The 13,702-nt window shown below is 43.5% G+C and overlaps 1 protein-coding gene across 1 annotated transcript in view; it reads right to left on the bottom strand.

Moving 5' to 3' along the window:
* Nucleotides 1–13,702, bottom strand: part of GAD2 (glutamate decarboxylase 2) — a 747,960-nt gene that overhangs the window by 18,819 nt on the left and 715,439 nt on the right. The gene's annotated exons all lie outside the window — the stretch shown is intronic.

A 13,702-nucleotide genomic window follows, 5' to 3' on the forward strand; every position in this document is an offset into this window, starting at 1 on the left:
TTTTTTGGGAACAGATTACCATTTTTTTTTTCAGGTGAGAGTGTGATCTTGGGGAGGGATAGTAGGTATATTTGGAGAGGTAGGTTAGGTACAAGACGCATACAGGGGTGGCATATGACATGTGGGGGGAAGACACCTTGATGGAGATGGGTGTTGAGAAATCAGAAGCCCATGACCCCCCTAGTGGAAACAGTGGGACTGAGGACCCCACCAATGGGCAGTCACCACTGCAATTTCACATCCCTGAAGGTGGCTGTGCTGGGGGCTGAGTTGCAGAGTCAGACCGACTCTCTAGTTGCGACACATGACCCTCAAGCTGGTGTAGCAGATCTCCAACCTCCCCAAGGAGCTCGCTACAAACCACGACCCAGAGCTGGCGACGGGTGACAGGTTCCTGTCCGCGCCTGCTCCCAGGGGGGGACAAGCCCCATTCCCTGAGGTAGTTCCACCCAAAGGTGGTGCAGGATCAATGGATAAGGAGGCCCCGAGTTGGGCCCCAGATGTGCTGGTGCCTGGTTCCACGGCCAGCTGAGGTGGGATGGGTGGGGCCGCTGGGGCCAGCCTTCCCAAACGTGCTATGGTGTTTAAAGTTATCATCATATGTGGGTTAGTAATAGTCAACACATTCCAGGGTTAGATATAACAGCATGCATAGATATTCCCATTAGCCCAGACACCAGATACGGAACAGTTGCATAGCAAACAGAACACATGCATATATGGGACCACAGTAGTAGTAACAACAGCATGCAGGTACATTGATGGCACCATGCCACCAATGTTGAAATATTTCAATATAGCACATGTATGGAAACAGATTTAAATAATTATCAACCAATAAGGCATAATCAGAACAGTGAAGTCATTACATACCAGTTGAAGTAGGTATGTAGTTTATTGTTGGAGATATGGTGGGGGGGAAAGATGTTAATTAACAACTTGTATATTCCTGTAGTTCACATTACTTTCCTATTCAGTGCTGTTATCTGTACCTTACAAGTATTACTACACTATCCTATAGCCTTAGTTTGAACAGTGATATGGCTGTCATCATCTTTATACATGAACTGGATTTACCTGCAGTATACACCTCTTACCTGGTATACCTGTGGAGGAAATGTTTGTTAACACTAACTAACTATTTCTACACATACTCCCAGATTCCGGGATGTTTCTGGCCATGTCTTGTCCACATGCAGGTGAACCGGGACATATCTAGACTATTGCCCTCTTCAACTTTAGTGACTTACACCACTCTTATACAGGCTTTCCTACACAGTTATATTATGTGGCACAGTGTAGGTGACAATGATCAATGATACCTTATTATTCAGAGCAACTGCAACACTCACAATTCCATACAATACCAGAGTAAACAGTACCAGTATTATGTATCAAGGTTTTTATTTCTCGGCACAGTTTTTGTATCCGACGTACCTCTGGGAGCAATGTTTGTTAGCACTACCTGAATGTTGCCACACAAAGTACCAGATTAAACATTAGTATTATGCACATACATCTCACTCTGTTGCTGTACACACTCTGGTCACAGCTTGACAACATGGGAGTGTAGATAGGACATACTTGTCTTATTACTTCATAACAGTTTCGGAAGTTGCTAGGGTGACAGGTTTGCTCTCATAGATGTGTGACAATCAGTTGTATTCCCCATTTGCTGCCTAAACATTTGGGATCATCCCACAGACTTCCCAGGGGGACAGGGTGACAGGCAGCAGATATGGGCCCATGTACTGGACATTCTGGTCTTATCTGTACAGTTATGGGGTATGATTATGTATGCAGCCTACTTCCACTCCCAGGATTCAGACCATGGCTGTGTCTGCTACAACTTAAACACTGTCCATCAGAGTAGTGTGTGCTATATAGATATTGCTGTATATATCCTACTTGCTTTCTGTCTTATAATTTGACTGTGGTTTTGCATTCTGACCTTGTACAGCACTCTTATACAGGACTTCCTAGACAGTTATATTTTGTAGGACAGTGTGGGTGACAGTGATGAGTAATTCCTTATTATTTAGAGCAACTGCATCAGTCACAATGCCATACAATACCAAAGTAAACAGTACCAGTACAGGGTATCCTTCTTGTATTTCTGAGCACAGTGTTGGTATTTAACAGACCCATGGGAGAAATGTTTGTTAGCACTACCTGAATGTTGCCACACAGAGTACCAGATTCCGTGTTACTATTATGCACATACATCTCACTCTGTTACTGTACACACTCTGGCCACAGCTTGACAACATGGGGGTGTAAATGGGACATACGTGGCTTCTTACTCTCATAAGGTTTTGGGGAGTTTCTAGTGTGCCATCTTTGTTCTCATAGATGTGTGTCAATCAGTTGTATTTCCTGTTTGCTGCCTATATGTCTGGGATCATCCCACTGATTTCCCAGGGGGGGCAGGTTGACAGGCAGCAGATATGGGCCACTTTACTGGACATTCTGGACATATCTGTACACTTGTGGGGTATGATTCTGTATGCAGACTACTACCACTGCCAGGATTCGAACCATGGTTGTGTGTGCTAAAAATAAGACAGTTCTCATCTCAGCTGCATGTGCTATTTGGATTTTGTTGTCTGCCTTTTCACTGTTTTCTATGTATCTCTCAGTTGTACTAAATGGCCTCTGGCGATTACATTAGTCATATGCAGGCATTCCTGCACATTCTATTTATGGTGCACAGTGTGGGTAGCAGTGCTTAATACAACAGTACTATTACATGACTGCAAATCTACATTACCTTATGATACCAGAGTATACACATGCAGTCCAGCAGTTAGACCTTTATTGCCAGGCTATTACGCTTTTATTTACATACAAACTATATGAGACTCTTCCTGCCATATTCTCCAGTGTATGCAGTACTTTCCTTACACAATACAGGTTTTATACAAGCAATTAATTTACTAATACGTTTAGATTTATTTCCTATGGCAGTAGATGCAAGAGTATTACTGACCTACCTCACATTGCAACCTCTCCAGGCGACTTCCGTGGGCCTTCTGGTTCGCAGCCTGCTCACTTGCAGCTGTGGAGGACATAAGAGGAATAGTTAGCCATACCTATCCATGATATACATGAGCTGGCAATTATTACACACATAGTGGAGTGATCCTTACACACAGCTGGGACAGACCCTGCTGTTCTAGCCTCTTGGATCCACTGCTCCAAGAGGTCCCCCTTACGCCGCTTCAGGTCAGCATAGTGATGCCTGATCTGCTCACCAGTTCAGGGTATGCCAGTGGCATGGGTGAGGTCATGGGTGAGACAGTCCCAGGCTTCCACCTTATATTGAGATCCTGGTACTGGCCCTGCAGCAGTCTCTGCTCATGGTCTTTGACAAGGAGTCCTGCCATGACTCTGGACTCCTGGATGCACCAGTGCTGCATCTGGAAGTGCACACCTTCTCCCCTTTTTGCCATTGTGCCTGCAAGGGGAAGCTACAACCAGTTATGAGATGTATTCCCACCTGTTGGGTTTAAGTAGGGCCGGTTTTACGCACTTTTCCGTGACTGGCCAGTTTTGAAAAGGCTAGGCTATGGGTAAACCTGCTTACCTAAGGAAGGCATTGTTTAAAGGGGTATACCACTGGGAACATTGAGTTAGCTGGCCTACACATTGCTCACACCTCCAAAGCTGGCCTGTGCAATGCTTAGTGTTACTTACATTAGACTTTGCATTATATTTTCATTGATTTCTTATTCATTGCATCTTATATATATGCCTGGTGTCCATAATTCATGTGTACGGTGGGGTCCTTGTGTTTTATTGGGGACTTCAACACTCTATTGCAATTACACCTCACATCTGGGCTTACTGCTGTACTCCAGTTCACATATTTATGTTATGTAGTGGGTTATGGAACATATGACTGTATACGGATTCCTTTCACAGGTTCAGTTTGATTTTACTATAGTGAGGCCTTGTTTGATGCTACCTCATTCTTCTGTATTGCTGTGATGGCTTGGTTGTTAACTACTGTGACTATAGTCTACAGGGTCCTGGATTCAAGACTTGCTAAGCTGTTTATTTTGTTGCTGGGCAGAACAAGGTCCATTGGATAGAGAGTGATTAAGGCACTTTTGAGCAGTTATAAGTGGATTTGCATGGGTTTGTGTTGGGGTAAGCAATGCTAACCTCCAGTTAAATATGCTTACGGAGAGTTAGCTTCAATATTACTTAACATGTGTGTGCATTGCTTACCCCCATACAAATGGGCTTAAGCTCGCATACTAGTGATTAAATATGCTTACTACTGCTACTGGTGTTTACACTTGCTTACTAGTGCTTACTCCTGCTTACAATTGCACTGATTTAGACAGTAATATCTAATGGTTCTTGGGAAGGTGGGGGATTTGGAAGCTGTATGGAGCTGTCATTCATTACACATTTTACCTTCCATTTGTATCCATGATTCCTGTGTACATATACTGTATGAGGCACATGCGCTTATCTGTGAACTTTGCAACGTTATGACATTGACACCTCACATGCATTTAATGCAGTACTCCAGTTCACAAATATATGTTATTTAGTAGGTTATGCAACTAAAATATTGGTCATAAGGTGATGTGCCATGGAAAATGGAATGTGCTACAGTGGGACTCGAACCGGGAATGCCTACACGTAAGGCAAATGCTCTGCCCACTGCACTATTGCTATATTGCTGCATTTGCATATATCTTTCTTGTTATCCTCTTCAGCCATTTAAGCTGCATTAACCGTAACTAAGCGATGGGCACACCCATGCACCTATGGTTAGCTTTAATTGGATTCATAAAAAAAATAGGTTTGTTTATTTGATTTGTATTTACTATTGCTGTTGTACACATGGGGGAATGTTGCTGGGGATATGTGGACACCTATGAGCGGTCTCGCTCATTCCTTTGGCCTTTCTGCTGTTCTTCATTGCAGGGGAGTATATATTCTGAAAGCTCTGCTCTCAGACACACGCCCTGCACTCTTACACACTCCATGTAAGATTAGGAGCTCAGGCAGCGTGCCTTCATTAATATGCATGGCGCGCTGCCTTCCTGATCCTAAACGACCACTGCCATACAGGACTATGCTAGTCCTGCATGGAAGATTAGTAAATCTGGGGGTATGACATTATAAAATTAGAGTTTTCATGGTTTCTTGTATAGGAAACTTTACAGAATACTATGTTTGGAGCAATCAAATAAGTCTCCGGGTATTGAGTAATGCTCTTGGGCTACATTTAAGACATTGGACAGTGGACTGTAGTATTCCTTAGTCGTTTTGATAAATGATGATGGTTGTTTGATAATACGGTGTTTGCTTTGAGTATAAATCATGGTAATGTTGACAGCAGGCTCTCCTTTTTGAACTGGATGTGACTAATCTGTCCAACATTTGTTAAATGTTGCATTACTCAAAGAAGTAAGCTTATCAACCTTTTACAATAATCAACTAACTTGTAGAGAGTTTCTGTTTGTGGCAGAACTGCTCTTTTACACATAACATGTTTGGATGTGAAGTTAGACATAAATGCAAATTGTGGGGCTCAGTAGATGTGTATTATTCCACAAGTTGGCTGCTGTGTGTTAGCCCTAATGTTACTACCTACTGTCAAGTCATAGTCTTCATCAAAGAGGGTAAGTACTGTCCATGTCCTGCCTATAACCCCTTACATCATTTATTTATTTAGGGACTGTTGCTTACATGGCTTTTAATTGTATGTAGAACACATGATTAGTTACAGGCAGGTCACAAAATATTGAATGTTATCTCTGTTCATTTACATGCCAACACGGTCAGTAAGGACACTTATCTTTCCCTTCTGCTGTCGGTCACCTCTGTTATAGCTATACAGCTATCTGTTTAACACAAATGCAGGCCTACACATCCTGTTAACTCAAAAACAGCAAGGGCTGCTTGTTGGTATCCTGAATGTTGGTAGCATCAGGGAAAAAATGTGACTTTTCTTAAGCCTTCCTGAACTTGTATATCTCTAGAATACTCATTAGAGTTGCAGAATCCAGGATAAACAACACTGTTCTACATATAATTCAGCAAGATTTTCTACTTTTTCAAATTTAGAAACCAGGTAGAAACATTCCATTTCTTGTTTTCAAATATATTGTGTTTTCAAATAAAACTTCAGCCATTGTTTAGAGCAATGTCTCCCAAGTGGTTGATTGCTGAATGCCCAGAAGGTAGTCTACTTAATAGGTCTTGTATATAAAGCACCTCCCACTCTCAGGTGTCTCAAACACCCATGAACAAATGCACCCATGCATCAAGTGTAACAGCATTCCTATAACTTACTTAAATTTTGATAAATCTAATATCTTCCTATGTAATGTCCATAATCAGGAATGATTTTCTCAACCACTACAATTCCCTTCCAGTCCCATCCACCTCAGTTTAAAGCATTGTAGTATAGACTAGGTCCTAAGCTACATTTCAGAGAGACTTATTAATGATCTCTATATTATTGTACTTACTTTTCTTGTTAAGAGCAATCATTGCCTGAAGCTACCATCATGAAAATATTTAGTTATTATAAACAGGTAAGCCTGATAACAGAATTCATAACATTGTCTGGAGTACCTTCTCTACAGAAACTAATGGTATTCATGATTGTGCTCCGTGGCACTGAGGCATGACGCCTTGACTGTGACCTAGATGACCCCCGTTCAGGTAATGGTCCATTTGTTAGAGGAAGTGCTGATGGAGAAGAAATGAATTATAAAGCTATGTTTGGCTCACTTATCTTGGGGGGGGGGTGTACTAGAGGCATGCTTTGTTTGGATACTCCATTTGAGGGAAAAAATTCTGAATACATGGTGGCTGTATAAAGAGTGGTACATTACCATATTGGTGGTGTGGCTCCCTCTTGGTGTCACTGCACAACACAAGCTATGGAAGCTAGGACATACAGCCAAACTCATGATGGTCTTGCATATTCACTCCACTCCCAGACTACTGGGTTGCTACATAGCTTTATAGTTGTGAGGCTTCTCCTACTGGACAGAGAGAGAAAGTAAGAGAAGATGAAGGATCACATTCAGGCTATACCCTGACTGGAATGGTACCTATGGAAATGGGACCCATAAGATATACATGATCCTGAGGTCAGTGTTATTTGGACCAAGAAGAAAAATACATATTTGTAAATGAGGTTTGGCTACAAACCAATTTGTCCAGGAATATCTTCAGAAGGGGGGTTAGATAAAATATATTAGTAGGAGTTAAGAGGGTGGGGGGATGATAAGGTTAAATGGAATGAGAAATGATTGGGAGGAAATGAGGTAAGGGTTGGGAGGGTCTTAAGGGGTTTAGGCAAGTGTAGCTGGGTAAGGAATCACATTTTGGTGTGAACTTGCTAGTCTGAGTTTACATCCATCCTGTAAGCATGGCTGGTGCAGTTAGGCCTCAGATTAGCAATGGTCAGTATGGGAGTTTAAGTTGCTGTATATATAAGTAGCAATATTAGGTATGTAGCAGGTGGGTGGTGCAATACTAGCCTCATACAGTGTTTTTTTTTCCAGACTGGTAAGGTTGTTTAAGGTGTTTTTGACTGTGGAAGAGCTAGCTTGCTAACAACTTGGGTATTTAGGGATGTTATAAGCTTCCAGGCCACAAGGGGAATGCAGCTTTTGCTGAAAGTAGGGAGATCAAACCAAGACTTTCTCATTTTAGGGTCGTTCTTACCTTTTGATGGCTTTTGCTGCTGGGAGGGAGCACTGTTGTGGGAGTAGTAGTGTTTTCAACTTGTGGTACTCTGGCAGCTGGGGGTATGTGTAGTTGAGCGGATTGGGGACAATTCCACATCCATGCTGGCTGTGCTTTAAGGGGTAGTGGTATGTTCTTCAGGTCTGGGTCCTGTGGAATGACATCTGTTACTGTTGTTAAAAAAAAGGTAGAAGGGGTTGCGTTATTGCTGGGAGGATCGATCCACGAATAACGATTACAGGCTGTACCTGCGTGGTGAGTTTGTCCACTTTTATTAAGTAGTTTGCAGATACAGTTAAGGAAGTGGCGATACTTAAAACTGTCCCTTATCTGGGCCTTTGTACCTCTTTCATTTCTGGCTATGCGTCTCATTGGTGCGAAGCCTTTTCTCAGTAAAAAAAAAAAATAACATAAAGGAACCGCACTTTGGCTCTCCCACTTCTGGTATGTGTTGTTTTCACTCAGCACCATAGCCAGGTTGAAGTGCTATCCTCGCCTGAAGCTGTGAGTGGCTTTTGTGGGTTTCTGAGTAAGGGAGAGAAATGGTTGCCACTGCACATGCTTGGTGCAGTGTTAATTGTGAGTTGTGTGGGAACATGTCTCTTGATGGTATAGTTTTCTTAAGAAGAGAAGAGAGATTTGAAGGAGCAGGCATCTCGGCTGCATAGATTTTTGTGGTATGTTCAAATGTGTACCTCATATCCCTGCCGTATATTGGTATCCATTGTAAGTGGGTTTTTTTTCTCTCCATTTGTTGTCGGGGCAGACAGCCAAATCATCTAAGATATTTACGAAGATGGACAGTCAAGTTTCAGAATTCAGATTCTTTACAAACTCATGCTGAGGCAACTGTTTTGTTGCCTTGCTAAATGTACATGAGCAGTGTTACAGATTATCCCTAATCTCTGTTGAGTATGGCACTGGTCCAGGGTTCTTGCTCTAGGAGGCTGGGAGGAGGACTATTGACAAATGCATGGCTTTTATGCACTTATCAAGGTAGAGATGAGTGCGATTTTGTTTCCCATCTTTCTAACCATCAGAAATGTGGGGGGAGGGTACAAGGCAACTGTGGGAGGGGATCTTGGCATTTTGCGAAAGCTGGGCAGTTTACAAATAAAGAAAAAGGTTGGGAGGAATGACAGTAAGGAAGATGTTTTTTTTAATGCAATGTTGATGTCATGCAGCAGCCATGTTTCTGGGCTGTGCAGACATTCACTGGGTTTTCCACATTTGCTTCAGGTGTTGGGGCAGTCTTCATGAAGCGGTAGTTTTATGGGTAGTCATTGTGAGGGGTTGATGACAGCAATAGTTCCGTGGTGACAGGAATCATGGTGGGAGTTGGGCTCTTAAGAAGGATGCGTGTCTGGGATGGTTCTTGCTATATAGTGACCTTGTTAGGAGCACAGCTGCATTTGTGGGAACAGTATATAGGTCTGTCCCTATTCATTTTGGTAATTAGTTTGGGAAGCTGCCCCCTTTTCTATTGGTGGTGGGGTGGGGCTGGATGATATATTTCAATGAGATGTCAGTTAATGACTTTGTATTATACCATGATGATTCAGAATCTGTGGCAAGGCATATGAGCAAATGTGGGCGAGGTTTGTTGCTTGCTTATTTGTGGCGTGAGTCATTGGACATCAGTGGTATGGTAGGCGGGCATCAGTGCAGCAGGATCATTGGGGCTCAAGCTTTGAGAATGTCAGCAGGCAGTTGGGTTTTGGACTTGTACTCAAGGCAACAACAGCTAGCTGTTGGAACTTATAGGTTTTTAAGTACAAAACATTTAAAAAAAAGTCCTTATTTTGGACCGTTGTCCCACTTTATTTATAGCTTTGCCAGATGTTTTCTCTCTTGGAAATCGGGGAGGTAGGGTTGGCATGCATTTCTACTGCTATATTGCAGGAAGTGGACACTGCTGCCCTGATGTGGCAGTAGGGACAAATTTTACCTAGAGTTCCCTGATTTGACAGGTAATGTAATGTACATGTGTGGGGGGGGGGGTCATAGTGATAAGGTATTTGCCACACAGACAGAAGGTAAAGGGCTTGAATCCCATCTTTGGGGCTCACTTGGAGGGGTCACAGCATGTCAATCCTTCAACCACTTTCTCTGAGAAGAGGAGGGCAAGGCAAATATTAGCATGAGAGTGCAAATAGAGTTTCACTTTAACATTACTTTTACAGCCGGGGGATTGCTGGGTGTCAACACTGGACTATGCTGGGAGTTGTCTAATGTCATGCATTGGGTCAGACCTCTCAATTGTCCTTGATTTTACTCCTGGTGTTGCTAGATGAGCATGGACATTGCCTAAGTGACTTCAGTTTAAGCTCTGTTCCTCTTAATCCCTCCTAAAATTATTGACTTTTGCAGGAAAGTTGGTGAATTACCCTTACAATATGAAAAACATTACTAGTTATAGAAGAGCCCTTGATTTTTTCTGGATTTTGATACCTTTGGAATTTGTTCCTGATTGTTGGAGAGCTATGGTGGAATTTACTGGTAATTCTCCTTGCGGGGTATATATTGTGGTTACAGATGTTTGTACAGCAAAGCAGCACAGGGTACTCTTTAACAAAAGCATAGATTGCTGCTTAAATTAAAATTGTGATTGCACAGGAACATCTTTGAAGTGCTTGTTTACGGAAATGCACCCAAGACTGTTTTGCAAACTAAGCTAACTTGGCCCATACAGGATGGTTGGGTTTGGATGGAAATCATGAGGTAACAAAGGTATTTCGATAGTTACACCTCAGCTGTAGTTGCTGCTGCTGATGTCATAAAACTGACTGATGCAGTATGTTCTTTTGATGGGTATAGGAGATTTGCATAGGGATACAGTGGTGTTTGGTTACTGAGGATAGGGGATGCGGGCCAGGTTAGTGATTGTGCAGTTCAGGGATTGGATGGGGCCTTGGCAGAATTGTGGTTTATGCTTACAGAGGATTTACCGTTTTCTTTTGCAAACGGTCAGCTGCCTGAGTCTTGTGTAATGAGGTTGCAGATGTGGAAGCGCAGAGTGGACATCAGTTGATGGCTTGGAGGAGGTGGATTCGAAAGGTGTTGAAGGCTGCTGTGATGGATGTTCCTACCGCTGTAAGCACAATATGGTGATATCGTCCCTGCAGATTAACTTAAAATATGATCTATGAAAGGGAACTGTGGGTGTTGTGTGTGTGTGTGTGTGTGTGTGTGTGTGTGTGTGTGTGTGTGTGTGTGTGTGTGTGTGTGTGTGTGTGTGTGTGTCTGTCTGTTTGTTAGTGGTTGAATGAGGTTGGTGGTTTTCATCTTGACAAGTGCCACTGCTACTTGCATGCTTCTCATTGCAAATTGGTAACCTTGGTAATGTTGGGGGGTATGATAGGTAGATCCTTCTTCTTTAGCAAGGATGTCATCTCCTAAGTGTGGGATGCTGCCACTTATAATGTGGAACAATTAGGTGACAGGTTGAAAACTTGTAATGGCTCCCTTGCAATGTTAACTAGGAAGTTTATAGGATGGTTAAGAATGTAATAATTTTATTTATAGAAGAGGCCTTGTAATGAAATAGTGATACAATTTTATTGGCCATTGGTATCAGTTAAATTGGTAACATGGAAGGTGTAACAGTCCTTTCTGATGTGGTATTTATGGAACATGAACTCTTATGCGATGGGGATGATGGTTATTAAGAAGTCTTGTTTGTTCAGAGGAGTTTTCTTTGTCTGCAAATGGGAAGTGCAGAGGGTGTTTCAGACAGCTGCTGAAAGGAAGGGGCTTGGAATATGATGAATTCTGCTGGAGTGGAGGGATTTGGTTGGGTTGGTTATAGCAATCACTGGAGTAGTGCACAACGACATGCAGGTAATTCTATTTCAATAACTGATCATTAGTTACACAGGTGTGACAAGTTTGTGAAATTAATTCTAGTTGGCAGTTCATTGGTTTGAAGGGTTGGGGTAGGTTTGGTAGTCTAAAGATTGACAGACATTGGCTATTGACAAGATAGCTTGTGTTGTGAGGGCTGGATTTGGTAATGGAAGTTTACTGTATTATAGTTCATGTGCTACTTTCTTTTGTGGATGTAGTGAAGTCATTCAGAGGGTGGTTTGTTGGTCGGCAAACAATGTCATTAACTGCCTTTTTGTTTATATCAGGTAGTTGGTGGGCAGGACTGCTATTATATTGATTGGAAGGAAATTTCACTGTGGGCATTAATATGTACATTGGGTGGTAAAACAGGGATGCTGTTAGGCATGATGGTGTGCAATTGTTCTTGATTGGTTTCGCAAGGTTTGGGTTTAGTGTTTTGATGGGAATCATTGTGAAGCTATTATTGGTAGTTAAGTGGGTGGGAATTTAGCTAAAATACAGAGATTATGCTAGGCTGAGATTATGGTTTGTTACTTTAGCATTGGCTATTTATGTGATAGGGCTTTGGGAGGTGATGACACAGACCCTATTTGGTTAAAGAGGATGGAGGATATCGAATGATATTTGGCGTAATACCATGTTAAGTTGTCAGTCTCGCCTTCATTCTTGCTGGATGGGTTCGGAGCCGATCCTCGGCTCCGACTCGGCACTTGCTTTAGCTCGAGAACTCCTTTTACCAGCTCGAGGCAACCCTATATCCCATGATGCAAGGCGGAACTACCCCAGATCTCGTTTGCCGCTTAGCAAAAGAGGTCTCCTTTGCCAGCTGTGGTGAGTTTTTCTTAGTAAAATAAGAAAAGTGTAGTTAGGAGTTTATTTTCCCTTTTTGAGTGTTAGTTTAGTCTGTAATCTAGTTACAGCCCACCCTTTCCCTCTTTTTCAGTCCTTTTGTAAACTTTTATAAGTTTTAAGTTACAGTAGTTTAGTCAGGCCTAGTTCCCCCTTGGTTATCCCTTCCTGTGTGTTTGTGTAGGGATTAAGTTGTGTGTTTGTGGGGACTGTTTGTGTCTATCCTTTTTAGGATGTCTAGAGAAGGCAAGGTCTCAGGCTTCAAGAAGTGTGACCAGTGCTGTCAGAAAATGTCCCTGACAGACGGTCACACTTCTTGTCTGTATTGCCTGGGGCCTTTGCACCTGCAGGACTCCTGTGCGTTGTGTCATGCTTTTAGCCAGAGAGTCCTGCAGGAAAGGAGGAACAAACTTATCCTCCGAGGTTTACTTAAACCTGAAGGTTCTCCTCCTAAGTCAGGAAAACCTCATAAGCCACCGAAGGCTCAGGCTACAGTGTCCAAGCCTCCTCCGGTGGCTTCGGCTCCGTCGGAGCCGACATCGGCTCCGGCTGGAGTCGATACTGTTTCTTCTAAAGTAGTGGGTTCGGTGCCGGCCGGCTCCGATACCCTGACTACGGTGGCCTTGTCGGCTCCGGCTGGAGCCGACACCTTATCCAGCATCGGAGCCGAGATATCCTCGGCTCCATCTGGAGTTCAAGGCCAATGGTTTCGACCCGTAAGAGATCCCGGTCCCCTTCTATTATGAGTATTCACTCGGCTCCGGGGTCTCCTCTTTTATCGGAGTGGAGCCATTGGAGCCGGTCTTCGAGATCTTCCAGGCTGTCTGACCACGACTTGGAGAGGGTGGTAAGCAGGCTGTTGAAGTCTCAGGCACTGGCCCAAATGCTCCATAGCCCGTCTCAACAGACTGCGGCTATAACCCCTATCATTGAGCTTCCTCCTCCGACTCCACACCAGAGTTCGGAGCCGGAGCTTCTTGGGACAGCGACTGTTTCGATGCCGGAGCCGATACATCCTTCGGCTCCGTCCCTCGCTCCGATCTCTTCCTTGAGACCTTCCTTGGAAGGATCCGGTCGTCGGGTTTCCACTGTCGGCTCCGAGGGGGCTAGTGGCATCGGACCCTTGTCCGACCCCGCTCTCCCTCTCGGGGCTTCGGCTCTGGTAAGCTCGGCACCGACATCAGCCTAGGAGCCTTCTCTCTCTTTGGAGCCAACCATTCCTGTCTCTTCGGAGCGGGTGTGTTCTGGTCTCCCAGGGAGAGGAGCCTTTGAGGTG

The sequence above is a fragment of the Protopterus annectens genome, chromosome 3.part0 (assembly GCF_019279795.1).
Source record: "Protopterus annectens isolate FY-2018-M chromosome 3.part0, PAN1.0, whole genome shotgun sequence".
NCBI lineage: Eukaryota > Metazoa > Chordata > Ceratodontiformes > Protopteridae > Protopterus > Protopterus annectens.